Source organism: Myotis davidii, unplaced genomic scaffold, assembly GCF_000327345.1.
Source record: "Myotis davidii unplaced genomic scaffold, ASM32734v1 scaffold70, whole genome shotgun sequence".
In the NCBI taxonomy this organism is placed as follows: domain Eukaryota; kingdom Metazoa; phylum Chordata; class Mammalia; order Chiroptera; family Vespertilionidae; genus Myotis; species Myotis davidii.
Window position 1 is genome coordinate 897,938 of NW_006282434.1, and position 13,028 is coordinate 910,965.

Consider the following 13,028-nt stretch of genomic DNA (forward strand, 5'->3'; position numbering starts at 1 on the left):
ACCACCGCCGCTGTGCTTGCCAGCCATAAACCTGGCTTCTAGCTGAGTGGCGCGCCCCCCATGGGGGTGCACTGACCACCAGGGGGCAGCTCCTGCATTGACTGCTGCCCCCTGGTGGTCAGTGTGCATCATAATGACGAGTCATTCTGCCATTCGGTCAGTTTGTATATTAGCCTTTTATTATATAGGACTAGAGACCCAATGCACAAAAATTCATGCAAGAGTAGGTCTTCCATCCCCCTGCTGCCGGCACCGTCTTCCCTCCGGCACCCAGGACCTGAGCTTACCTCCTCTGGCCGCCCACAGGCACCCAGAACCCAGGCTGCTTTCCTCCTCCGGCCGCCCACAGTCACCTGGGACAAGGGCTGCTTCCCTCCTCCGGCCACCTGCAGGCACGTGGGACCCACGCTGGCTTCCCTCGGGCACTCTCGCCCCAGCTTCGTCAAGAAGGATGTCCGGTCTAATTAGCATATTACCCTTTTATTATTATAGATATGACATGGTAACATATATGTAAAAATTTTAAACATTCAAAAATAGTATAAATTGTTTATAGATTCATATACATACAGTAAAAGTATAAAATAATGGTAATAATGTGTATCAATTTCAGGATGGTGGTGTTCTATGGAAACAAAAGAAGGAGAAATGGATAGTAGAGAATGAGGCTTTAGCTGTCCCTGAAATATTTTACTTCTAAAAAAGAGATGTTATATTATTTTTAATTTATTTTAAGTGTTCATAATTTAAAACTGTATCTAGTTCCCATCTTCCATTTCCATCTTCTCCTTCCAGAACCAGGCTCTGGGTTTTATCCTGACATCAATTTTTTTTAAGGTACATAAAATACTCTAGTGTTGACTCAAATATTATGTTCCCAGTATAATAACTTGATTCCCTGATTCATAAGACTTGATTCCTCTATTTTCATTAAGCCTGAGGTCCTTGGTAACTAAGGAGTTGATGGAGGACTGGACGCTTCCCTTGCTTTGACCATGCCTGTCCCCCAACTGGTGTCCCACTCTTGCAGTCATACAGATGGAGGCCAATTTATTTGTTGATATACTTTCTTAGTGCCTACCGTTGTCCGTCTGTATTTCTGAGTCTGTCTTAAGCCTAGAGTCCCTGAGGCTTTTTGGATCACCTCCTGTAATTAGTGTTAGATCCTTTGACACCCACTGCATTCATAAACTATCTTTGGGATATGGAACTGAACTCCAGACTGGATTTCCACCAGCTCTGTTACCTAAAGCCTGTCCCCATCTAGTGAATGAGTGTAATGGATAGCTCCAGCTAAGGGTGATGAAAATTTACAGCCCTCAGCACTTGCTAAGCTTTCAGACTTCCTTCCTAACCTGTGTCAGACTGATCAGATTAAACCTCTTGATATCCAGACCCCCAAAATAGAAACCCGTTTATTAGGACACAGCTGTCTCTTTTTACCTTCCCTCACTCCTCAGTCCTAGAGATAAAGTACTTGGAAATAAAACCTTCTGTCTAAGAGATGACTGGAACATCATGAGTCCCTTAAGTTTGTGCCCAGGAAGGCAGGCATGCTCCCTAGCTACTTGCTTTATAAAATACAACACTGTTAGCAAGCCTTTTGCCTTAGGTCCCTGAATAGGTCTGCATTTAAACAGCATGGTCCTTCTATCTGAAGATTTCTCTCTGATTCTATACTAGGTTGGATTCTTGCTTCTCTCCAAGACCTCTCTATCACCCTCTTAGAGACAACAGCTCATGCCTGATTTAGCCTCTTTAGCAACTGGACTATACCCAACCTGAAGCATCAGCATCTTCAAGGCTACTGACTCTGACCCCAGCCCAATCCTCAGGCCAGCCCTTAAGGCAAGCATATGAAAGAGAGTTAAAAAGTATAGAGGAGCAGAAATGTGTTTGTTGCCCAACTGATGCCTACTGCCTAATTCCATGACAGACCTTTGGGGATTAATGACCATCAAGACACAGTCCCTGCCTGCCTTGAATGGGTTGTAGAGAAGCAAAGGCAATGGGTGAATGAAGCAGCAGCTAGGCAGAAGCAGAGGCTAGGGAAATTTATCTCACGGAGGCTTCTTGCCAAATGTCTTTTCAGCTCCAAGTGGAATACAGAGTTTTATAGGGACCTCGTGACAGTAGAAATCCCAGCATTATGGGTCTCTAGATCATCCTTGTAAGGTAAAGGCCAAGGACCACAAATGACGAGCAGAGTTGAGATGGCAGGCTCTCGGCCTTCTGCTTATATTCCATTTTTTGAAAAACAGGGCTTTTGCCCAGTAGATCTAAGAATCTGGTATGACATGAACTACATATTCCTAAATACACTTTATTAACATGATGGATAGGAGTTGAATTGGGCAGGATGAAGAATTTGAGAGCTGTAGAATTTGTGAGCATTTTGGAGCTGTAGCTGTAAGTTACCAATATGATGGTGGCCATAATGCTGCAGAGGTGAGAAGGGTGCCATCAGCTTTGTGAAAGGTTGTAGGGAGACAATGCTATTGAGATAAGTAACATGCCGGTGTGGTTATCCCTGGGTAGCAATGCTAACATATTATTTGAAGGTCACTTTAACTTCCTTACAAAAGCCCGTCAGTTATCCTTTGTGCCTTAGAATTTCTCAACATATTTTACATCTACAAACACTGACAAAAAGAATTAAGTCTAAGAAGTACCTTTGTTAGAAAAGGTAGTTTATGTACACTTGGTATTCTGGGGTAAGAGTGGATGACATTTAAATAAACAAGTGAAAGAAGAAGAAGGAGAAATGACTGATTAGTTATCTTGGTAGTGGGAAGATTGAGGTTGGAGATATAGCTTTAGGGTCTGGCTGGTTATTCCTGTCTGGCTAGTAGGCTAGGGTAGCAACCTGGGACAGGCTATTTTGACCTGACAGGTAAAAAAGGGGGGTTCTGTCTAAAGCAAGATATCACTATGATTCACATTCTAAACAGATATTTTTGAGAAAGGAAAGAGGTGCTAACCACAGGCAACGCTGTGATTATACCAGGCGTGTACATGATAGTACCAGGCACAGACAGAATCTAAAGTCACCCTGAATATAAATACACGGGGTTCCTTAGCGCAGAGCAATCTTGTTGATGCCTTTGTAGAGGTAAAAGATGACCAATATGAACATCCCAGTGGCTGCTGGCGTAGGTGGAAGTGAGCCACTTGTTATTGGAACAGCCATGAGGTTGGTGTTATATTACTGACAGGCAGAGCTCAGTGAGGAAATCACTCTGAAGGTGGCCCAGGGAAACGGAATTCTTGGCACGGGGCACAGAAAGCCTCTGGCTTCTCCCAGCAGGGATTTGTTCTCGTGTATGTCTTCTACCTCATTCCATTCCATCTCTTTCACCTTTTGACCTGCGGTTATCTGAAATCATGAGTCAAAGAAAGTAGAACCTTAAGTTAGCCAAAGTGAACAAATAAAAAGAGGGCAGATTGCTGACAATCTTCTATGCCATGCAAGTGATTCGAGAGAGGATTCGCTGAGGGCAAGCAGAGGATTTGCTTAGTCTCTTCATATATTATTGCCAGTTCATGATGAAGGACAAGAGGATGTCACAAAATCCTGTCCCCAGGGAAAGTGCTGAGTCAGACCACTGAAAACAATGAGAGGAAGCCTTTGCCATGTCCTGGCAGAAAGGACTGGTTTACTGATCTGTATGGTACCTAAGAATCAAGTTTTATTTCTGTAGAAAAAGTTGTTTGTAACATGGCATTGTCCGGTCATGTTTTAATAAGGGGATGCTGTTGCAGAAAGCAGCACTGACCTTACAGGAGAGAACATTTAGAAATGCATGCACTTCAGTAGATGCTGGTGTGGAGAGGTAATAATGGTCAGGAATTGAATAGAATAATGTACATTTCCACAAACTTCAATTGAGGACTTTAGTTCCTACTGGAACTTAGCTGAGAATTCTTAGAATTGTATTAAGAATTAAGTCAGCAAGATATGTTCATGATGACTTTTTAAAGTTATAACAAATGCACACTAACATTAAAGTTTGAAGGGCGTCAGGTTGACACTAAAGCCCAAGCATCTTGCGAAATGTTGATTTCTCTTTCCCATAAAAGAATTTCATTTCCTCAAGCCACACACAAAAATTAGTGTGGTGTTTTATCAGACTTCAGTTTCCTGAACACCTTGTTTCCATCAGAAGTTTATTTGTCAATTTCAGAATAGCTAGTGACCATCTGAGAAGGAACACTATAGGCCATTAAACTGTTAAACAGGAGCTCTGTCGGAATCTTGTTACACTCATTATACCCTGTGTACAGGCATGATGTTTCAAGATAACAAGATCTCTGTAAGAATCTTATTACAGCAACTGATAAGACTAGCAACCTGTGTAATCAAATGTGAGATAAAGATAAACTTTAAAAAGAAAGAGTTTTTAAATCAATTTACAGATATGTGCAGAATATGACAAAGTAAGAAATTAGGACCTTATAAATTTGGGCTCCAAAAAGGGTATTTTAAAAAGAAATAGCAGCCCTGGCTGATGGCTCAGTTGGTTGGAGCATCATCTCATGCACTGGAAAGTTGCCAGCTCCATTTTTGGTCAGAGAATATACCTAGGTTGCGGGTTCAACAGGGCACGTACAGGAGGTAACCCATCAATGGGTTCCACATCGATGTTTCTCAGTCTAAAATCAATTTAAAAAACAAAGAGAGAAATTGCATGCATGCCAAGAAAGTTGACACCCACTGTTTATAAAGATAATTTATTCCATTTTAAGATATGATCATTATTTTCCCCCTTATATTTGAACCCAAATCCATTCCTTTCCCTCTGGAATAATAAATGTCTAAGATTTTCAACTTCAGTTTATTATATCCCTGTGAGTCTTCCCTTCTCCAGGTGAAATACCAACGAGCTACATTTTGCATATGACATATTTTCTAGTCCCTTCACCTCTGGTCGTATTTCACTTGGTTCATGCAGGTGTAGACTGACTAGCTTAGAGTAGGCCACTACACCTCTTTTCTTCTGAGAATCATACTAGAATTCTAAGGTTGCATTTGCTCTATTTTGGTAGCCACATCCTGCAGAGGAAGAAGATTGTGCTGAGCACGAAGTGATGTAGGCCAGTAAACCAACAACCCAGAGATGGTAGGCTACTTTGGAATTTATGAGGAATGGCTATGAGGTATCCTCATCTGTCTTCGAAACATTGGCTGATTTCATCAGTTCCTTTAAGGGGAAGAGGAGCAAATCTATTCAAGGGTGACCTCAGGGAATCCAAAATAAATAAGTGTCAAAAGTAGTAAGGGGCTAGACCAGGCATCACTAGCATAATTTAATGGTTTAAAACCCTAACTAGAAGAGGGATTTCCTAAAGCCTTGGAAGCGTTCAAGGCAGCCTAAAAGTTCTGCTACTTTTCAACCCATATTTTCACCACAATTTTTAATGCTTCCTGGGCCAGAAGTAGGCATGTAATATTCATGCTTTGCATGCATGAGAATTACCTACTTTTAAATTCAACAGAAATATCCTCCTAATCACAGAAGAATATTTCTGTTGAATTTCATGTGAGTTAACTAAGGAATAAAGATTTGCTTATCTGCATGTTAAATTAACATTTCATTTGAAAAGCAAAGCAGTTAAGCAACAAGGAATGATAGACCCAGAACAGCTTGTTCTAGGATCTTTTATTTTGTCATAAGGTCATGACTATATTCAAAAGACTTCCCTTATGGGGTGTAATGTGGGGATAAGGACACATATGTAATAATTTAATCAATAAAAAAATTTAAAAAAAGACTTCCCTTGCCCTTAAGATACCTAATCCAGGGGAAGTTATCTAATGTATTTTTTAAAGTAGTAAGAATGTATGCTATTGGCGTACATGAAGAGATAGACTGTTCCCCCTCTGACAAAAGACATTTTGGAAAAGTTGTACATAAACATTTTTTTGTAAATTAAAGTATTTTTCCATTTACTTATACTAAATGCTTTTGAAATGCTTGGTAACATTTGTGCTTCTTTGTAACATAAGCTTTTTACAAACCTTTGTGATTTATTTTTTGTAACTAACTCTATATCAACCATTTAAAATCTGGAGGGCAATGATATTTTAGAAACTCTCTTATGGCCCAGCCAGTGCTCATGCCACATTGAACTGATGATCCATGCACCAAAAGGTCGTAGGTTCGATTCCAGGTCAGGGCATATGCCTGCATTATGGACTCCATCTCTAGAGGGGGGGAGGGGTGCAGGAGGCAGCTAATCAATGAGATGCTTCTCTCTCATCAATGTTTCTATCTCTCCCTTCATCTCTCTAAAAAAAATCAATAAAAATATATTTTTTAAAAAACCTCTTATGAAGTAATTACATTAGGTATGATTATTTGTTTCTGAATTTTAGACATTTATGTATTACATTTCCTTAAACGACGGTACACCTGTATTTCACATATTGGAAATTAAATCAGTAATTAACTATGATGATTTAAATCAGAAGAATCATTATATTTGAGTATGATATATAATGACACTCAAATTTATTTTGCTAATTCAAGAGGTCTTTAATTAGGCACAGCACTTCTGAACTATCATCGGTACTAATAATCATAGTCACAATTTTAGAAGTCATTGAGCATTGAGTGAACACCTACAATATATAAAAACATTATTAATAAGTATCATGTTATAAGAACAGTTAAGATGTGTTTCTGTTCTTCAAGAGTTTCACTATAAAAGAGTTATGTAAGTGTATGTTATAAACTATATAACAGGCTGTGCTATAATATACATGCTTTTTTTTTTAATATATTTTATTGAGACCATTATAAACTTTTGAACAATAATAGATACAGAGGCAGAGCTGCCTCAAACAGAGTGTCAAACTGCATCAGGAAGGCCGGGGAGGGTTCGAGGGCGGGAGGTAGGGGGGTAAGAGATCAACCAAAGGACTTGTATGCATGCATATAAGCCTAACCAATGGACATAAGACACTGGGGAATAGGGGAGGCTAAACCGCAGGCCGATGCTCTGTCCACTGAGCCAAACCGGTTTCGGCAATATACATGCTTTTAAAACAAAGGCATGAATAAGATACTTCATCTTTTAAATTTAAAATACATTTTTACATGTTTAAATGACATGTTAATGAACATGTAATGGTAACATTACATGTTAATGAAATGGTAATGTCCATTTTTTTTCCCACTTTTAGAATATTTTTCATTGGTTTGTTAAGTATTGATACAATAAATAATGCATATTAACCCCCATTATCTTTTCCTGTGTTTTCCAATGTTCTACAAAATGAGTTGTATTAAATCAACATCATAAGAAAACAAAATCCCAAATCTGAGCAATGTGGAAAAGGACTTGACATTCCTCTTTTATAAGTGAACTGCCAGCTGGGGCCATCACTCAGGCCGGAAACAGGAATTCAGCAAGTGGGTCAAAGGGAGACTCAAGATTTCAAACAGGAAGCGACCTGGAATCTGCTTCTTGCTGCCAGAGGTTGCTAGTGTAAAGCTCCTGGGGAAAGATGATCCTGCCTTTGTAGTCAGAAGGTCATGAGGAGGATTAAGCTGAGGGGCTCACGTTGTGCAGTATGCTTATTGAAAGGTAGAACCAGACCGAGCCAGCTAATTTTAGTCTGAACCTATGACATTTAGCCTCCCATGTGATGTAGAGCAAATCTTTCAGCCTTTCTGGGTCATAATTCTTTCGTGTACATATAACTCAAATGTCTTGGCTCCATTAGACAATGTAAACACATAAAAGCAGCATTTCCATTAAATAGCAAAATCCCTAGTGGAGGAGACACCACCAACTTCATTGCTAGAAATTAGCCTACCAAAATGTGCCCTGGAGATAGCTGAGGCTTCCTAGACACAGTCTTAGGTACACTCAGACCCAGCCTGTGTTTTTCTACTTGTCACACTCTGACGTGGCTCTTTAGTGCACCACTAGCCTTCCCTTTTCCACATCCCCCTTCTGTAGGTAGTACTGGCAGGGAAAACTTATGTCCCCTACCATCCTTTTCAACTTCCATTAATTCCCCTTAACAAAGTATGGATTGGGCTTCTAACATTTATTAAGACTTTACTGTAAATCCCTGTGTGAAAAATGAGGACATAAAACAATTTAGATGATACAATTAAACTTTACTTAATACTTAATGAAGCAGACAATCACCATTTGAAGGACTGCAAAATGGGCTGGAAGGCAGGATGCTTTTATTGGGTAAAGAATACAGGAAGAAAAAAAAATACCAAAATATTTGGTTGGCTGGAGCCACATAGTCAACCTTGTTTGGGGTGAAAAGGAACAAGAAAATATGTATAGAGCTCAGACTTGGCTTGATGTTTAGGGATTGGCTGACTGAACATACTGCATTTCTGGTCTAGCAGAGCATTTACAGGGACATCAAAGTTATCTAAGTTTTGATGTGCCACCCTGGGGAGGAATGGCTCCATCTTGGGCCTAGAGATTTATTTCAACATGAGCAAGGGAAGGAAAAAGTAGAACACACAAAGACTCCCTCTCCCTCCCTTCCAGTGAATAGTTATTGAATAACTAATAACATCCACTACGTGCCAGGCATGTGTAAGTGAAAACAGATGTGGTTCCTGCTCATGGGTCCCATAGTCTAATAGAGGAGGCAGACATTAACTAAATATGTAATCACTCAAATAAAAATCATTGTAAGTTGATAAATGCTTTGAAGAAAAAGTAGGGTTATAGATAAGGAGGAGCTTACTTAGTCCGGGGAGTCAGGACAAGAGTTCTTGAGGAAATGAGAGTAGAGCTGAATGCTGAAGGATTCATTGGCCTTCAAGAGGCTAAGGAGGATGGACAGAGAAAGAATATTCGATACTGAAGGAACAGCTTGTGGGAAGGCTCTGAAGCAGGGAGGATCTGGCCCTACTTGAGGAACTGAAAGGGGAACTGTCTGAGAGGGAGAATGATATGAGAGCAGAGGAGAAAGTTAGGTAGATCTTGGGTAGAACCATAGGAAGCCATTGAAGGGTTTGAACAGGGGAGTGGCATGGTCAGATGTGAAATGCCAACCCCATGGGGATAGAGTGCACATACCTCAAACAGTAGGCAAAAAAGACAAAGCTAGGAGCAAAGCAACTGTGGTAGGAAAAGAAATATGGACTTTGTAAACTGGATGCATTTTATTTTAAAAGTATTAAAAGAATAAGCAACATCCATACAAAACTGTATACAAATGTTCAAAGCAACATTATTCATAATAGCGAAAGGGTGGAAACAACCCAAATGTCTATTAACTGGTAAACTGATAAATAAAATGTGAAATGTCCATACAATTGGCAACGAAAAGAAATGAAGTAGATACATGCTACATGGATGACCCTTGAACACATTATACTAAGTAAATGAAGTGAGACACAATGACATATTGTATAATTCCATTTATATAACATGTACTGAATTGGCAGATCTATGGAGACACAAAATAGATTATTGGTTGCTTAGGGTTAGAGATGAAGTAGGGAATGGACTGCTAATGTGTATAAGGTTTCTTGGAGGGGTGTGGGGGGGGGGGGGCAAAATTATCCTAAAGTTAGATGTTTGTGATGACTGCACAACTCTGAAAATATACATGCATGCATGCATGCATGCATAAATAAACCACTTTAAGTGGGTGAATTGTATGATATCTGGTTATATCTCAATGAAGCTGTTAAAAAAGAAAATAATTTAAAAAAGAATCAGGAACTAGGGGTATCTATAAAAATGGATCTCAATCCTAAATTTCTTCTGATGTTATCTTCATTGTACTCCAAATAATTGACCACAATGACTGTCTTGCTAGGGTGAGTTGGGAAGAGTTATGGCTCTATTAATACATGTTAGAATGGTAGAGTTGAGCCCATTGTTCATCTAAATTGGCAGTACCAAGCAGCTGTTTCAGGTAATCACATCAGAACTGCAAAAGGCACCAAAAGAGTGCTCAATTCTTTCAGTCTTTTAAGAGTGGTCTTAATTTGTGAAAAAACACCTTTTCTCTTTTTAGTAATTTCCTTTGAAAAACGAACCCTTGCATATAAGCATAACCAATGGACATAAGACACTGGGAGATAGGGGAGGCTAGGGGACTGTCTAGGGCGGGGGGAAAAATGGACACATATGTAATACCCTTTGTAATACTTTAAGCAATAAAAAAAAGAAAAAGAAAAAAAGAAATACGAACCCTATAAGTTTTCTTAAAATCTTATTTTCATTAAAATTGTTAAACTTTAAGATATTGCCTTGTAAACATTTATTTTCTATTTTTAAAATCTTGATTAGGAACATATGAATCATTATTTATTGAATACATCATAGGTTCAAATAGCTGTAGAGAAAGGGAATGTGAGGTTCAGAAGGTGGCGATGCATTTGCTTTCGCATGCGGAGAAGGCCAAGGTTTCTTAGATGCATTCCTGGCATCTGTATTAACCAGTTTCATAGTCCCTCAGCGTGTGTGTGTGTGTGTGTGTGTGTGTGCACGCGCGTGTGCGTCCAATTTCATTTGACTTGTGCTGTTGACTGTTAGGTTTTTATAAAAATGCACTTCATTTCCTTTCCTGGCTTTCGTCTTACTGTTGTGCGTACCGAAGTGGAATTCAGGCTTACCCACCTGGGTGCAGGCTGGTTAAAGGTGCCGTGTTTGGTGTATGAGGAAGCAGAGCCTTGAGGATAAGGCACTGTGATTTGATTGCCTCACCAGCTACTGAGAGGTTTTCCTGTGGGAACTCAACTCTCTGGATTTCTGTTTTAGGAAAACGCCTTCATTTTCCGACCTTCAACCTCTCTTTTCAAGTGTCACACTTGGGAATAAATGTCTTTATTGAGTATCACTTTATGTTGCCTTTGCTTAGAACCGACTTTAAGATTAGAAGAGGTGCTTATCGGCGTGGTGTCACTGGAGGGGAAAGGAGATCGAAGGTGACTTTTCTTTTGGGCCATTCGTTTCCCCCAAGATAACAACTACAAAAAAAAAATCCCATCTATTTATCTTATTGTGATTAAGTAACAGTAACTGAATACTTGTCCAGCTGTTTTCAACAAAAGGCAGCAAACAGCACTAGGGCTCTGACCTAATGGATTTTAAAAGAGGAATGTCAAGGTCATCGGAAATTAAGTCTTTCAGGACTGTCTCCCAATCTTCTTCTTCTTCATTTTTTAAAAAAATATACTTTATTGATTTTTTACAGAGAAGAAGGGAGAGGGATAGAGAGTTAGAAACATCGATGAGAGAGAAACATCGATCAGCTGCCTCCTGCACACTCCCCACTGGGGATGTGCCCGTAACCAAGGTACATGCCCTTGACTGGAATCGAACCCGGGACCTTTCAGTCCGCAGGCCTACGCTCCATCCACTGAGCCAAACCGGCTAGGGCCTTCCCAATCTTCTTGCTTCCTCTGTGGCCTCCTTAAGATCCATTCTCTGCAGGAAAAATATTTATTTATTTATTTATAAAGTAAACCGTGGGTGTCTCCCCCTATTTAAAACTGTTTTCCACTGCACTTTGAGTCAACTCCCAATTCCTCTCTTGGCTTACAGAGCCTACAGGATCTGGCCCATTTTGTTTGTTTCTCCAAGTTTATTTCTTCTTACTTTCTCATTTTTCTCCTCAAACCCAACCTACGGCCTTGGAGTTAGTGGTTTACTTCGCCTGGGAAGCCCTCTCCTCTGGTGTTGGTTGTGGAAATCGCTGTTTCTCCTCCTCACAAGGGCGCCGCCCCTCAAGTAGCCGCCGGATCACAGCCACCATCACATCACCGGGATGTTTCCTTGTGTGGGGCTTACGCCCACAGACGTTCTCCCTCCTACTTGGGTCCCTCCATCCCGCCCGTCCCCTAAGAGCCCTAGACCCTAGACCAGTCTTCGTCGCTGCCCACTCGACAGCCTGGAGTCATGGCTAACACTTTCAGGCGCTCACACACACACTGAAGAAATGGACATAGAAATGCTCTTTCCTCCCTGCTCTGTCTCCCACACAGGGCAAAACTCAGGTTTTTTTACAGAGAGGAGAGAGGAAAAGAGAGTTAGAAACATCGATCAGCTGCCTCCTGCACACCCGCTACTGGGGATGTGCCCGCAACCAACGCGCATGCCCTTGACCGGAATCGAACCTGGGACCCTCCGGTCCGCAGGCCGATGCTCTGTCCACTGAGCCAAACCGGTCAGGGCAGGATGCGATACTCCTAAACGCGTCTTTCTCATCTGCCAGGTACGTCCACCCCGAGGAACAGATGCCCTTGAGGAGGCGCAGCTTGACTGGACTGGCCTCCCGATTCTCAGGGCAATGCTCACACCAGCTTCCACCGGAGCTCGCCGCCTCCGTGGCCAATGCTTTTTACCCCCGAGTCCGATGCGCGTAGAGACGTCGCGTTGAGCACTAGGGCCCCGGGGTTCCCGGATGCTAACGGTCGCGGTTCCGTAGGGCCGTTGGCTGGTGCGCTCTGAGTGGTCCTCCTGGCAGATGCTGAGGAGAAGGGGCGGAGCCACCGGAGGGATGAGCCGCACTTGAGCGGTCAGCGTTGGTGGGGCTGCCGCTTGAGAAAGGGCCCGGAGTGAGAAGAAAGCGAAGCTTGCTTGTGACGGAGAAGGAGTCCAGCGGACCCCAGGGGGTAAGACTGAGGGGTCCCAGGGAAGGAGGCAGGGCCTGGACCCAAACCCACCGAGCAAGCCAAGGCTTGAGGTGTTCTGCCGGAGGAAAGGGTTAAACGGTTTCCAAGGTAACGGATCAGGAAGCGCGCAAGACGTTCGCCGCAGGTTCATAGGTTAGCCAGAGTTTAAAGCTCCCACGGCTGTGCGGGTTCCGGCCAATGGAGAGGCCGACTCCACCTCACGTGACGTGAAGGCCGCTCCACTCGCCGCCGCGGAGCACGTGAGAAGCTTTTCTCTTTTCTTGGCTTTTTTAAAAGCCCACCCACTTTTGCGCGGGCTGGGTCACGAGGTTCTTCTCGCGAGAGGTCGCGCCACCCTCTCGCGAGAATGAGTGGGAGGCTTGGGGACTCGGTGGTGGTGCGGGCCCGAGCTGC

General features: G+C 42.0%; 1 protein-coding gene across 2 annotated transcripts in view; it reads left to right on the plus strand.

The window, feature by feature from the left end:
• The first annotated feature begins 12,528 nt into the window (after nt 1-12,528).
• AKAP11 (A-kinase anchoring protein 11) overlaps nt 12,529-13,028 on the plus strand; it is a 75,115-nt gene continuing 74,615 nt past the window's right edge. For both annotated transcript variants that reach the window (XM_006752966.2, XM_006752964.2), the window contains exon 1: nt 12,529-12,614. The gene's annotated coding sequence lies outside the window, so the exon portion shown is untranslated. The remainder of the gene's footprint in view (nt 12,615-13,028) is intronic.